The sequence below is a fragment of the Saimiri boliviensis genome, chromosome 2, assembly GCF_048565385.1.
Source record: "Saimiri boliviensis isolate mSaiBol1 chromosome 2, mSaiBol1.pri, whole genome shotgun sequence".
Classification (NCBI taxonomy): domain Eukaryota; kingdom Metazoa; phylum Chordata; class Mammalia; order Primates; family Cebidae; genus Saimiri; species Saimiri boliviensis.
Window position 1 is genome coordinate 57,096,959 of NC_133450.1, and position 12,563 is coordinate 57,109,521.

Genomic DNA, 12,563 nt, shown 5'->3' on the forward strand with positions numbered 1-12,563 from the left:
TTCCTAGAATCATAAACACTGAGAGGGGTCCCCATTTTCCAAACCATATAATGGTTACTCCTCCTTCCCATGCTGAAGTGTATAATTCTCCCCAACCATTGTATCCCACAGAAATCACTAACTAAACCTCCATCGTCAGATTTAAAACCAAGTTTTCTCCAATCCCATAGTCCATCGGAAATAACAGTCAGCCAACAAACACAGACCTTTTTTTTTCTTGTATTATCCTAGACAATGAATTCTCAGTATTTCCAGAAACACCAGGCATTATACTGTAGTATGAATAACCATTACCTCAGGAAGAGGATCACCCAGAGTACCTGAAAGGGGCTTCCATATTTTACTCAATAGATATAGGTATTGTTTTTATCTTCTACAGTGAAAAGGCAAGCATTGCTCTGTAATTTTAGAAAATGTACTTTAAGAGGTTCTGAGATGAATAAGCTGACATTATTTTTTCAGATTCATGCCTCTATAAAACCACCAACTCTAACCTCTTGGAGGGCTGGGCGTGGTGGCTCACACCTATAATCCCAACACTTTGGGAGGCCAAGGCAGGTGGATCACTTTGAGCTCAGGAGTTCAAGACCAGCCTGGCCAACACGGTGAAACCTCATCTCCACAAAAAAATAATAATAATAATAAAATACAAAAATTAGCCAGGTGAAGTGGTGCACACCTGTGGTCCCAGCTACTTGGGAGGCTGAGGCAAGAGAATTGCTTGAGCCCAGGAGGTGGAGGCTGCAGTAAGCTGAGATTGTGCCACTGCACTCCAGCCTGGGTGTCAGAGTGAGACCTTGTCTCAGAAAGAAAGAAAAAGAGAAAGAAAGGCAGGCAGGCAGGCAGGCAGACAGGCAGGCAGGAAGGAAGGAAGAAAGGAAGGAAGGAAGGAAGATTAACATTTGGTAAGAACTAGACATTGCCCAGAATTTAACTTCCCAAAATTGTGGCTTTTGTCTTCATTCATTGCTTTCCCTGCACACTCATTCAGTCAACACACATTTACAGAGCGCTTACTACCTCATAGACTGAAAAAGGCATATGATGTGAAGCTAAAATTTTCCTTAAAAAAGAAATATGATAATTAATGGTGTGGCCAGTTGTTCCCCATTATAATGAAAGACAAAATCTCAGACAGATTCATCAGAGATAATATTCAGGAACAAAAAAAAAAGTGCCTTCCCTGGTTTCTCACTTCTACTGACAACTTTTCCTTTTCAATAACTTGTTATGTGCCAGGAGCAAACAATATGAAATCCATTCCTAATGAGCAATAATTATAGCTTTAAGAAGCTGTACAATCAGTGTTCAGTGATTTCATTATTAGATAGCACCATAAATTATGCTAATGCTGATAACAGTTCTGGATGAGAGAGGTCCAGATCCGGGAGATTGCACTGAAATTATTTACATCCTCTATTTCTGAAACAATAGACCCAGCAATTTGAAAATCAGATGATCCGATTTATTCTGGCAGGACACACATGTAACAAGTTGCATCAACCATAAAATTAAATAGGCTTTCTTTTTATTTTTTTCCTTTTTTCTTCCTAAAGTTTTTTCTTCAGTCTTCTCTTACCTTGTGTATTACCAATCTCCTTTGAGAGGAAATTCTAAGTATTATAAAAAAACTACTCAGTGATGATAGTTGATGATGTCAGAAAAGGATGGCTGTAGTGCAACTGTGTCTTCATAAAAGCTAAGCTTAAAGAAGTCTCAATTACCTACTAGGATTAGAAGAAGGGGACAGACTTATGGTGTTAGGGAATGGTTCCCTTTTCTAATCAAAGTCTAAGTTTTTAAGGGTCAGCTATGAAAGGAGAATCTCCAGATGGATATGGAGAGATGCCCCAGGTCTCCCAACTCTATCCTCCTGTGTTTAGAGTTTGGAATTTTCTCACTTCAGTTAATAGTTTTAAAAAAAAAAAAAAAGATAACTTTTTTTGAGTACTTTATATGCCAGGTCTTGTGCAAACGGCTTTATGAACACTGCGTCATCCAATCCTCATTAAAACCCTCTGTAATAATTTTATGATTGATTCTCATTGTGGAGATAAAGAATAAAAGTTTCAGAAGGCAAAAAATAAAATAAGCAAAAACTAATTTGCCTAAGAACACACACTTAGGAAATGGAAAAGCCAGGATTCAGACCCAGGGGAACCTGGGCTTGCTGCCTTTGACAGGAAATGCGAAGAATCCAACACCGATCTGACTCCAAATGCAGGGGCTTTGCTGAAGCCTCATAACAGCCAGCAATGGGGCAAAAGATACTACGTGACACCCAGAAAGACTTCCTAAAATTCCTCATTAAGGTTTACCAAATATATGGAGCAACTAGAGTATTTTACATTACTGGAGAGGATGCAATTGGTATAACCACTTTGGAAAACTGCAATCAATATTTGGCAGTATCAACAAAAGTTAAATATACACATATACCCCGTGACCCAGCATTGCACTCCTAAGTATCTACCAAACAGAAATGACATGCGCAACAATGTTCACAGCAGCATTGCCCAAAATAGTTCCCAAACTGAAAACCACCCAAATATCCATTAATATGGACAATGAGCATATTAATTAATTTGCCCATGGATAAATGGGGAAATTAATTATGGTATATTTATTCAATGGGATACTAAACAAGAATAAAAAATAGATCACTGAAACATACAAAACCATATATAAATCTCATAGACATAGCCAAGAGAAAGAAATCAGAAACAAGCAATAAATTCTTTTTTTTTTTTTTTTTGAGATGGAGGTTCGCTCTTTTTACCCAGGCTGGAGTGCAATGGCGCGATCTCGGCTCACCACAACCTCCGCCTCCTGGGTTCAGGCAATTCTCCTGCCTCAGCCTCCTGAGTAGCTGGGATTACAGGCAGGCGCCACCATGCCCAGCTAATGTTTTGTGTTTTTAGTAGAGACGGGGTTTCACCATGTTGACCGGGATGGTCTCGATCTCTTGACCTCGTGATCCACCCGCCACGGCCTCCCAAAGTGCTGGGATTACAGGCGTGAGCCACCGCGCCCAGCTCAAGCAATAAATTCTATGTGATTCCACGTATATAAGGTTTAAAAACTCACAAAACTACTCAAAGGGGACTAGAGTCAGAATAAAGATCATTCTTGAGCTACTGACAAGGGTGTAAAGGAGCCCTCTGGGGTGACAGAAATGTTCTATATCTTGATGTGGGTAATAGCTACCCAAGTATATTCATAGGTAAAAATGCACTTAACATTTGTATATTTTATGTAAGCTCTAGCTCAGTTTTTAAAAATAAATAAAAATTCTCATTGGGTCTCTCTGTCCCCAGAGGTCCTAGTCATCATGGCAGTTGGTCCCCCAAATTCTGCCTCTGACTATCAATTTCAGTACTCCCCTTCCCTTGGTCCCTTCTCACACTTTCTAGATATATTCTTTTCTGTTGTGCTGGTAGATTCATGTCCTTTCCTACATAAATCAATTTAGCTCCCTATGGCACCTTCCATTTCTCTTTACTATTCACTAATATAATCAGGAAAATGAAAATCCCAGCAGTCAAGCAGATCAAACAAACAACTCTCTTTAGAAGAATATTTGTGTACTTACAAAGACAGATTAAAATCATTTGTTTCTATCTCCTCTGAGAAAGAGTAAGCTCCCTGAGGGTAGTGGGTATATACACCAGACACTGGGTAAATGTGGAGTTGTATGAAATGAACATTGTTACTTATTCCACACTTAAAGTTGTGAAACCTCGGGCATTCACTAACTTCTCATCACTCACTCCAGAGATGCCAGCAATGGATTAAAGTAATAAACAAGGATACTTGGAGTCAAGATCATAAAACTATGTTTCAGAGGCATTTGCCTGGGAATTACAAGAAAAATGCAAGATGGCAGACTTTAATTATCTTGGGTCATTTTTATTATTTTTAATCTTTTTATCTCTCTCTAACTTAATGCCTTTTACTGAATAGATATAACCAGGCAATTCCACTGTTACAGGGGAATAGAATAACAATAATTCCCTTGGAGTATACAAAAGAAAAGACAAGAAGTCTAAGTAAACAATTAAACTGTCTAACCTCTGAAATGTTAAGGAAGAAGCCAAGAATCAGACTGGTACCTATTTTTTGCTGTTAAATATAGTGGAGGCTGGAAAGGTGATTAGTTCCCATTTTATTAGGGCAGCGAAAGAGTCTTTCGTCTATTTGCTTGGGAAGGTACTCAAATGTGGGCATCTCATAGAAATAGTCTTATCTCTTTAACTTGGGATACACTAGCTACCACTGTCAGAACCCCAAAATTCAATATCAGCCATGCAAGGGAAAAAATTAAGGCAAAAGGATGCATTCAACCTATCACTTATCAAGAAAGAGTGGCTTGTCTTAGAGTCCATTTCAAAATGCTGTGCCAGGCCAGATTTAGAGGAGAGAAAATCTTTTGCTCAAATCCCTCACTGAAATATAATTAAATGGAATAAAAGTCTGAGGTCATGTAACAGGCTTCAATTGTAAGGCCACAGGTGTCAAAAGGCTAGTTGAAGAATAAGCCATTTTTTCGAATACTGATATATTACCAACTCTGACAGAGCATCATATCACATGAAACATTTCCATGTTTAGAAAGAGAATGTGCCATTCCTTTCCAGTCCCCCAGGACACACCTCCATTGGATGCCTTTTGTATAAATACAGAAGCTAGCTGTGAAGAAATACACGTTCACTTCTTAGAAAAGTATTCCTATGTTTATCTTTCGGTAGACCTGGGCTTGTTAGACATAAACCATTCCTCGTCAGCAACAAGTAGGGGTTTATTTTTGTCATTCATAAAATAAACCAGGTCCCAGCCAAAGGAAATGAGTCTTACAGGCAACCTTGTCACAGATGTGCTGCAGAAGTTACAAATGGCTCTGTGGCCCAGGCCATAAACATTCTTTAGGAAGGCTGGTGCTGAGCTGTTGATATTAAAAATCACCTCATTAATTATGTTTGTAAACAATGCAGCTGCCTGTGCTTGCAAGCTGGCTTCCTCAGCATAATAATATTTGTAACAATAATAACCATCACTTCAAGCATAGCCATAAATAGTCAATCCAAGAACCTCGAGTGAAATCACATCTGGGAGCTGCCACCTGGTCATTCAAAACACCTCTTCAGAAGGTAGGAAGTGTTGTTTGTTTTGCACTCAGAAGGCACTTTATCAGGATCAACTACAGCACTAGAACCACCACTTTAAAAAAATAAATAAACAGGTCCACAGCTAGTGTGGGAAGAGTAACAAAACCAAGAACGAAGCCGAAAGACAAGCTAAGGGAAGAGCTGGCCCCAAAAGTACATCATGAGGCATAATCTCCAGAAAGCATGATGGGAAAGGGGCCTGCTCCTTCCCTCCCTGCGAAGGCTCAGTGAGTTTCAGATTGTACTGCAGGAGACCAACAAACCAGCCGTGTCTTCTCAGCATTTGTTCAGTCACACTTTTATCAAACACCTACTATGTGCCAGATGCTAGAGAAAAATTCACAAGCAGATATCCACTGCAGATGCCTGTTCGTGATATAATTAGGACATACCTGGCTGACTAGGTAATACATAATCTAAGTGGCCTGGCACTTTCTTTCATTAAAGTCATGTCTTTGGAGCACATATTTCTAAAGCTGGATCAGCAATTGTAAGTCCCTAAAATTGCTAAAAGCAAGAGAAAAATATGTTTTCTTGTAACACAGGTAAGCTAGAATTTCTAGGATTCTTTCCACACGAGAGGACACCACCTTCATACCTCATTTATGCCTCCTCCACATGTAAATTTTAATTCTGAACTTCGCCAGAGAGAGATAAATGTGGCATCCAATTCCAAAGCATTACCCATTTTCTCTGTCTCTGTCCCTCTCTTTCCTCTCTCGCTCTGTGTATATATTAATTTTATAGATCTTTTTATTGTCTGAACTACACTGGTTGCGTGAGAAGCAGAACAATAGGCCAAGAAGTTCCATTTCACACATGCCATCCTTATAATTCAAATAGGACAATAAAAAGAGAGAGAGAGAGAGATCTATAAACTGGTGATAAATCAGTGTCCTAAACCAAATTAACCATCGAAATAGATTATCATAAAAATAACGCCATGAAAAATATTCTTCACCTTCCTGGTTCAGCTGCCAGTAATGGAGAGAGGGAAGGATGTGTGTGTGTGTGTGTGTGTGTGTGTGTGTGTGTGTGTGCGCGCGCGCGCGCATTGCCACAGACATGCACAACAGGCCAGAGGCCACACAGTTACATGCTGCCTGCTCTTCCAGGAACAGAGAGAGCTAAGAAACCTCAGGAATGATCCCTAGCCTTCCCAGTTTCTAACGCTCAGCTTTCATCTATCCGGGTAAATAACAATACCATGTGACAAGTGTTATGTTAGACCCTGAGGATACAAAATGAGCTGAAGTGGACACAATCCTTATCCTCATAAAACTTCCACTCAGGGGTAGAATAGATGGAGATTAATCAAATAACTACATGGATACAGTTTTTCTAACTATACATCCTGATAAATGCCTAAGAAAATGCACAAGCAGCTATGAGAGCACTGAACAAGGGAGCCCAACTGAATCTGAGGTTAGAAATGAACTTGAGCTGAAGAAGGAGTCAAGGCCAGCATGATAGAAATGACCCACCAGCAGACAGCATCCTATGTCAGTAGGAGGAGTGAAACACACTTTTTTCACAGGAGAAGGTTGAAGGAGAACGGACGAGGAATGTGATTGAGACCACAAGCAGCAAGAGGAGGGGGAGTGTTCCAGACGAAGGGAACCACATAGACAAAGACTCTGAGGACAGGCGAGATGGCACCTAACAGGAGCTGAAAGGCCGCCACAAAGGCAGAGCAGAGAGCAAGAGAGGGCAGTGTCAGATGCAATGAAAGGGACAGAAGCCAGATCATGGAGATTATTAGCATGTGGAAGGGGAGGATGATGCAAGGGAGTGCTGAGTTTTGTCTTTCAAAAGCTCACTTGGTTTTCTTCGTGTGGAAAACAGGTTGACATGAGAGAAGCAAGGAGCTGAGAAGACAGTTATAGGTCTTCTTAACCAGTCTTCCACCTGACTCTTCATGAGAGATCAGAACAGGAGTCTAACACTAATTAGCTCTGTGACCTTGGATAATTTGCTTCACCCCTTTAAGCCTCAAATTCCCCACCTATAAAATGGCAATAATAATGGTTTTGGTGGGGATTAAATGAGATCATGCCTGTGGGGCACCCAGCCCTCTCTAAGCCTTCAATAAATGTTAGCTATTGGTGCTGCTGGAGAAGAAAAGAAATAGACAGATTAGAGAGATATAATAGTCCACCAGCAAGCAATCACTCTCCCTAACTCCTACCTCAACTCCTAAAATGGGAGGAGGCACATTTTCTTTCATAGGAGAAAGGTCAGGGAGGAATTCATGGGGAAAAGCAATTGGTACCAATATGAGAAATTTCCCAAATTTGAAACAATTTTTTTTTTCTCACTCTGTTGTCTCACTTTGTTGCCCAGGCTGGAGTGCAGTGGTGCAATCTCGGCTCACTGCAACCTCTGCCTTCTGACTTCCAGCAATTCTTGTGCCTCAGCCTCCCTAGTAGCTGGGACAACAAGCACGTGCCACCACACCGGCTAATTTTTGTATTTTTAGTAGAGATGAGGTTTCACCACATTGGCCAAGCTGATCGCAAACTCCTGACCTAAAGCAATCCACCCACTTCAGCCTCCCAAAGTGCTGGGATTACAGTTGTGAACCATTGCACCCGGCCTGAAACAATTCTTGTTCCTTATTATAAACACTGCCAGAAATATTTAAGCTATGAAAAGTATTGAGACCATTTAGAGAAGTAATTGCTAAAAAATGCTGAAGTAATCGCTTCAACAAGCTTTGTGACAACAGCAACAAAAAGACTGCAAAAAAGTAAATGTCTTGCCCAGGATCATAGAGCTGTTAACAGCTGAAGCCAAGAGTGCAACCTGGGTTTCCAAGTCTGCACCCTTTCCAGAAGAGGACAGAGCCTCCCAAGAAGTCCAAATCCAAACCATTCCTTCCAGATTAGTTTAGTCAGAAAAACAAACAATAGCAAACCCTGGGAAACAAGGTGCAGTTGAAAGTCCAGTTCTATTGTTTATATTGAAAATTATGGTGACGCTACCTTGTTTTGGTGTTTGGTAAACTGTGTCACACTAATTTTACAGTGTTATAAAATAGCTCTTGCCTTTGGACATAATAACGTCACTTTGGGGGCTTTATCAAAAAGCATATAGGAAGCTAAATAAACAAAAGCAGTGTTTTTTGTCCACTGCCAAAGGCAACTGTTATTTACTTTTAAGGCAGGTTGGATGACAGGTTATTTGCATATCCAACACTTCTAACACAGTAAGAAAAAAAAAAATTAACCTCTGTATTAAGCACAGACTCAAGGACTGAGGGACTTCCTTAATTAAATCAAACTGCTTTTCCACAGAAGCTTTAGGTAGAACCTACTTATGGGAAGCTTAAGGTAATCGATTCTGAAATTAAGCACTTTCAACATCTGGGCATCAGACTTTTGGCATACTCCATGCAAAAAACTCACAGAAAACAGAAGCAGTTTCCCCTGGCTGATCTTTGAGGGTGTCCCCTTTAAACTTGCCAGCCTCCTTCCGTAGAAGATAAAATCATGCAGGGGTATGGATTAGCTATCATGTCATTATAGCAGGCACAGCCGTCTGTTACAGGTAAATTGCTAGGCAATGTAATAACAATGCAGTTTATTTACTGTGCAGGGTGCTTATCTACAGAAATGTTCCCGACAAACAAAGAAAGGCATAGCTAAACGCCTTCTCTTTAGAATTACAGGTTGAAGCTATGCCAGCACCTTCAGAGAATAAAAATGCTAAATAATCTCTGTATAAACAGAGTCCCTAAAAACTCAATGCATTTCCCAACAGAAGAAGCAGAAAAAGGTAACTGGTGCCTGGGATGTGCACGAGGTCTTTCTTAGGCTCCTAGCAGCGTTGACTAAATCACATCCCAATCTGGGGAGGACCCAAACAATGGTCAGGCTAAGTCCAGACTAAGAGCATTCATTGTCGTTAAAAGATGACAATGATGGTGATCAGGTTGATGAGGCTGACTACCATTTGTCACATGCTTGTCATCTGCCTTGCACTTTTCAACATTGTGTTTTTTTCATTCTCAAAACAATCCTATGTTAGTCCTGCTCTCAACCTCATTTAACAGATGAAGAGGTTCACAAGTAAGGAAACTGTCCACTCAGCTGTTAACTTGAAAATTCAAAAATAAGCCTGCCCTCCTCCAAAACTAGAGATATTAACCTCTGTGCTAGACCAGTCTCAAGAATCTGAGGCATTCGCCTGCGGCTGCACTCCGCATTCTGGACTCCTGCCCTCCTGTGCTATTGGCGCCTACCTTATGCACACATCCCACCCACTGAAGCATCCACTGGGCTCACACCTTGTGCCTCCAATGAGGGCCAGCAATGCAAAGGGCACTGTTTTACTAAAAGCCTAGCAGATGCCTTTTAAACATACGGCCATCCATGAATAGAATAAGTGAACTAATGAATGAAGGAATGAAGAAATCTAATTAAGAAATCTAGAATGCAGCCTACAGACATGACTGGAATGTGCTTGCTCTAAAAGAAAGCTCTAACTTAATCAATAGTATTAACATATCTGAAGAAAGAATGTGTCCACAGAAGGAAGGTGGTCTGCCCAGAGCTCAGAAAAATGGAGCACTGTTGAATTTGGTGTTTATCCAGTTGTGCCCAAGATAAAGAGGGAGTACATTTGGCATTTATAGAAAGATGTACCAGGATTGCTTAGTTCACTCCAATAGTCTCTGTAAACCTATTATGTGCCATGTTGTTCAATAGGCACTGTGAACGGATGAACACACACAGTTCCTAACAGGGAAGAACCAAGATGATAGTGGGAGAGAGCAGCCCATAGACAGTTCTGCAATGCTCCAGGCTACAACAGAGATACGTGAAAGGTACTAGAGGCCAGAGGAGAAAAACTTAGTCCGAGGTCTGCGAAAGCTTCCTGAAGTGACTCTTGAGCTGTGTTTCAACCAATAAGCAAGTGTCATCTAGGCCGTAACAGACACAAAACAATTGTAAGCAGAAGAACCAGCAGTTTTCCACATCACAGCAGGTCAGGGATAAAAACAGGGCCTATTTCCTATTGGTCCATAGACAGAAGACGGTGCATTTAAGTGGCCTGCAACTTATCCTTAGGGAAGTAAGCAACCCTGGAAGGTGTGTTAGCTGGGGAGTAACAAGATCAACTTGCATTTTAGAAAGATCATTCTGACAGGAATATAAACAATGGAAGTGAATATAAAGAAAAGCCAAGAAGGCCTCGTGATCAGTTAGAAGTTATTATCCAAGATCCTGCTGAGTCTCTGTCCTAGATCAAGGATCGCTAGGATAAAGAGGAGAGGGAAAACTGAATACGTAGGAAGTGATGTTGACTGGCTGAATGGGAAGCTTGAAAAAGAGATGAGAAATCAACACGGATTCCAAGTTTCTGGCTTGAATGTGCTGTTGATGGTGGATTGGATGAGAAGGATAAAGAGATAAGGAATCTAGGATGATTCCAAGTTTCTGGCTTGGGTGACCAAGTTGATGGTAAAGTCATGAACCAGGATAGAAAATATAAGAGAAGCAGCAAATTTGGATTTGGAGGCTGAAGAAAATGACTCCTGTTCTGCACATGTTGAAGTGTCCATTGGACATCCAAGTGGATCTGTCCATCCTGTGGACTATTGGATATATAATTTTGCAACTCAGAAGAATCATCAAAGATAAATACTTGGGCCAGGCGCAATGGCTCATATCTACCATCCCAACAACTCAGGAGGCTGAGGCGGGAGGATCACTTGAGGCCAGGAGTTTAAGACCAGCCTGGACAATATAGAGAGAGCCCATTGCTATAAAAATAAAAATAAACTAGCTGGATATGATGGTGTGAGCCTGTAATCCCAACAATTCAGGAAGCTGAGACAGGAGGATCACTTGAGCCCAGGAGTTTGAGGCTGCAGTGAGCTATGATTGTGCCATTGCACTCTAGCCTGGGTGACAGAGTGAGACTCCATCTCTTAAAAAAAAAAAAAAAAAAAAAAAAAAAAAATATATATATATATATATATATATATATATATATATTTGAACAGCATGATCAAAGAGATAATGATTCAAACCATGAGAGTAAAAGAGATTAGCCAAGGATGGATAAAAGATGACTGGATCAATGGAAGTGAGGAAAAGAAATAAGCTAATTAAAATGGGTTTATTCTATATTAGCTAGCTTTAATTTTTGGAAAGTTATAAAACTTTGTTTTACTTAACAAATGATAAAGAAGCTGAAGAAAATAAAGGAGAATAAACTTCAAATAAACATTTCTTTGCCCGTAAAGGTATTTCTTAAAAGAGACTTCTAGGTTAAAAACATATATTTTTTAAAAAATTATAAAGTGGCTAGTCATTGAAAAAACAAAAAACTTTCTGTTAAGAAAGATGAGGAAATTAGCACTCTCACACTTCCACCCATACTCCCTAAGGGTTATAACGTTCATTTTCTATTCTGTTACCATTCATTTCTACTTTGGTTTAGACTTACTTCTTACATTCACATGAATTAAATCCCCACTACCAGTCTTCTGCCGTGACTGTTTCACTCCTGAGTCCTTTATTTTGATTTTTCTCTTGTATGGCTCCATCTTGTCATTGGGTAACTTCTTTCCAAGAAGTGTTTGTACACCCTGCAATTCTTGAGTCAATGCACAAGAATGTTTACCTGTTTTCTTTATATCTGACCAACTCCTTGGTTGGATATAATATTTTTGAGTCACTCTTTTCCTCAGAAATTTGTAGACATTACTTCATTGACTACTGGCACTGAGCGAAAGTCCAATGCCAGCCAGATCTCCCCTCTTAATAAGTGATTCACAAAGCCCCTGTCTTTAACCAAATGTTGGGGAAAGAAAACTCACTCTCTCCCAATATGCTTGGCTTCTTGATATTCTGATGTGGACAAAACTCTCTGGCAACATTAAACAACATTTAAAAGCTACAAGCAGGCCCAGTGTGGTGTCTCATATCTGTAATCTTAACATTTTGGGAAGCCGAGGCAGGTGGATCACTTGAGCCCAAGAGTTCAAGACCAGCCTGGGCAACATGGTGAAATGCTGTCTCCACAAAAAATACAAAAATTAGCCAGGCATGGTGGCATATGCCTGTAGTCCTAGCTTCTCAGAAGGCTGAAATGGGAGGACCACCTGAGCCTGGGAGATTGAGGTTGCAGTGATCCCTGATCATGCCACTGCACTCCAGCCTGGGCAACAGAGTGAGCCTCGGTCTCAAAAAAATAAATGAATGAAAATAAATAATAAAAGCTACAAGCTCTTCTCTGCCTCATTAAATCTTCTCATCTTTCAAGACTGCTCCAATGTTCTCCATCACCCTGTAAGCCTTTCTCCTCCCTCCTCTCTAGGCAGAATTACTATTTTCAAACAGTTATTCCATTTAGCATTGTAAGTATGCCTGTTTCCCCACTAAATTA

The 12,563-nt window shown here is 40.3% G+C and overlaps 1 long non-coding RNA gene across 1 annotated transcript in view; it reads right to left on the bottom strand.

Annotated features, from left to right (window-relative positions):
• Positions 1–12,563, bottom strand: part of LOC141583572 (uncharacterized) — a 364,246-nt gene that overhangs the window by 242,416 nt on the left and 109,267 nt on the right. The window lies entirely within an intron of this gene.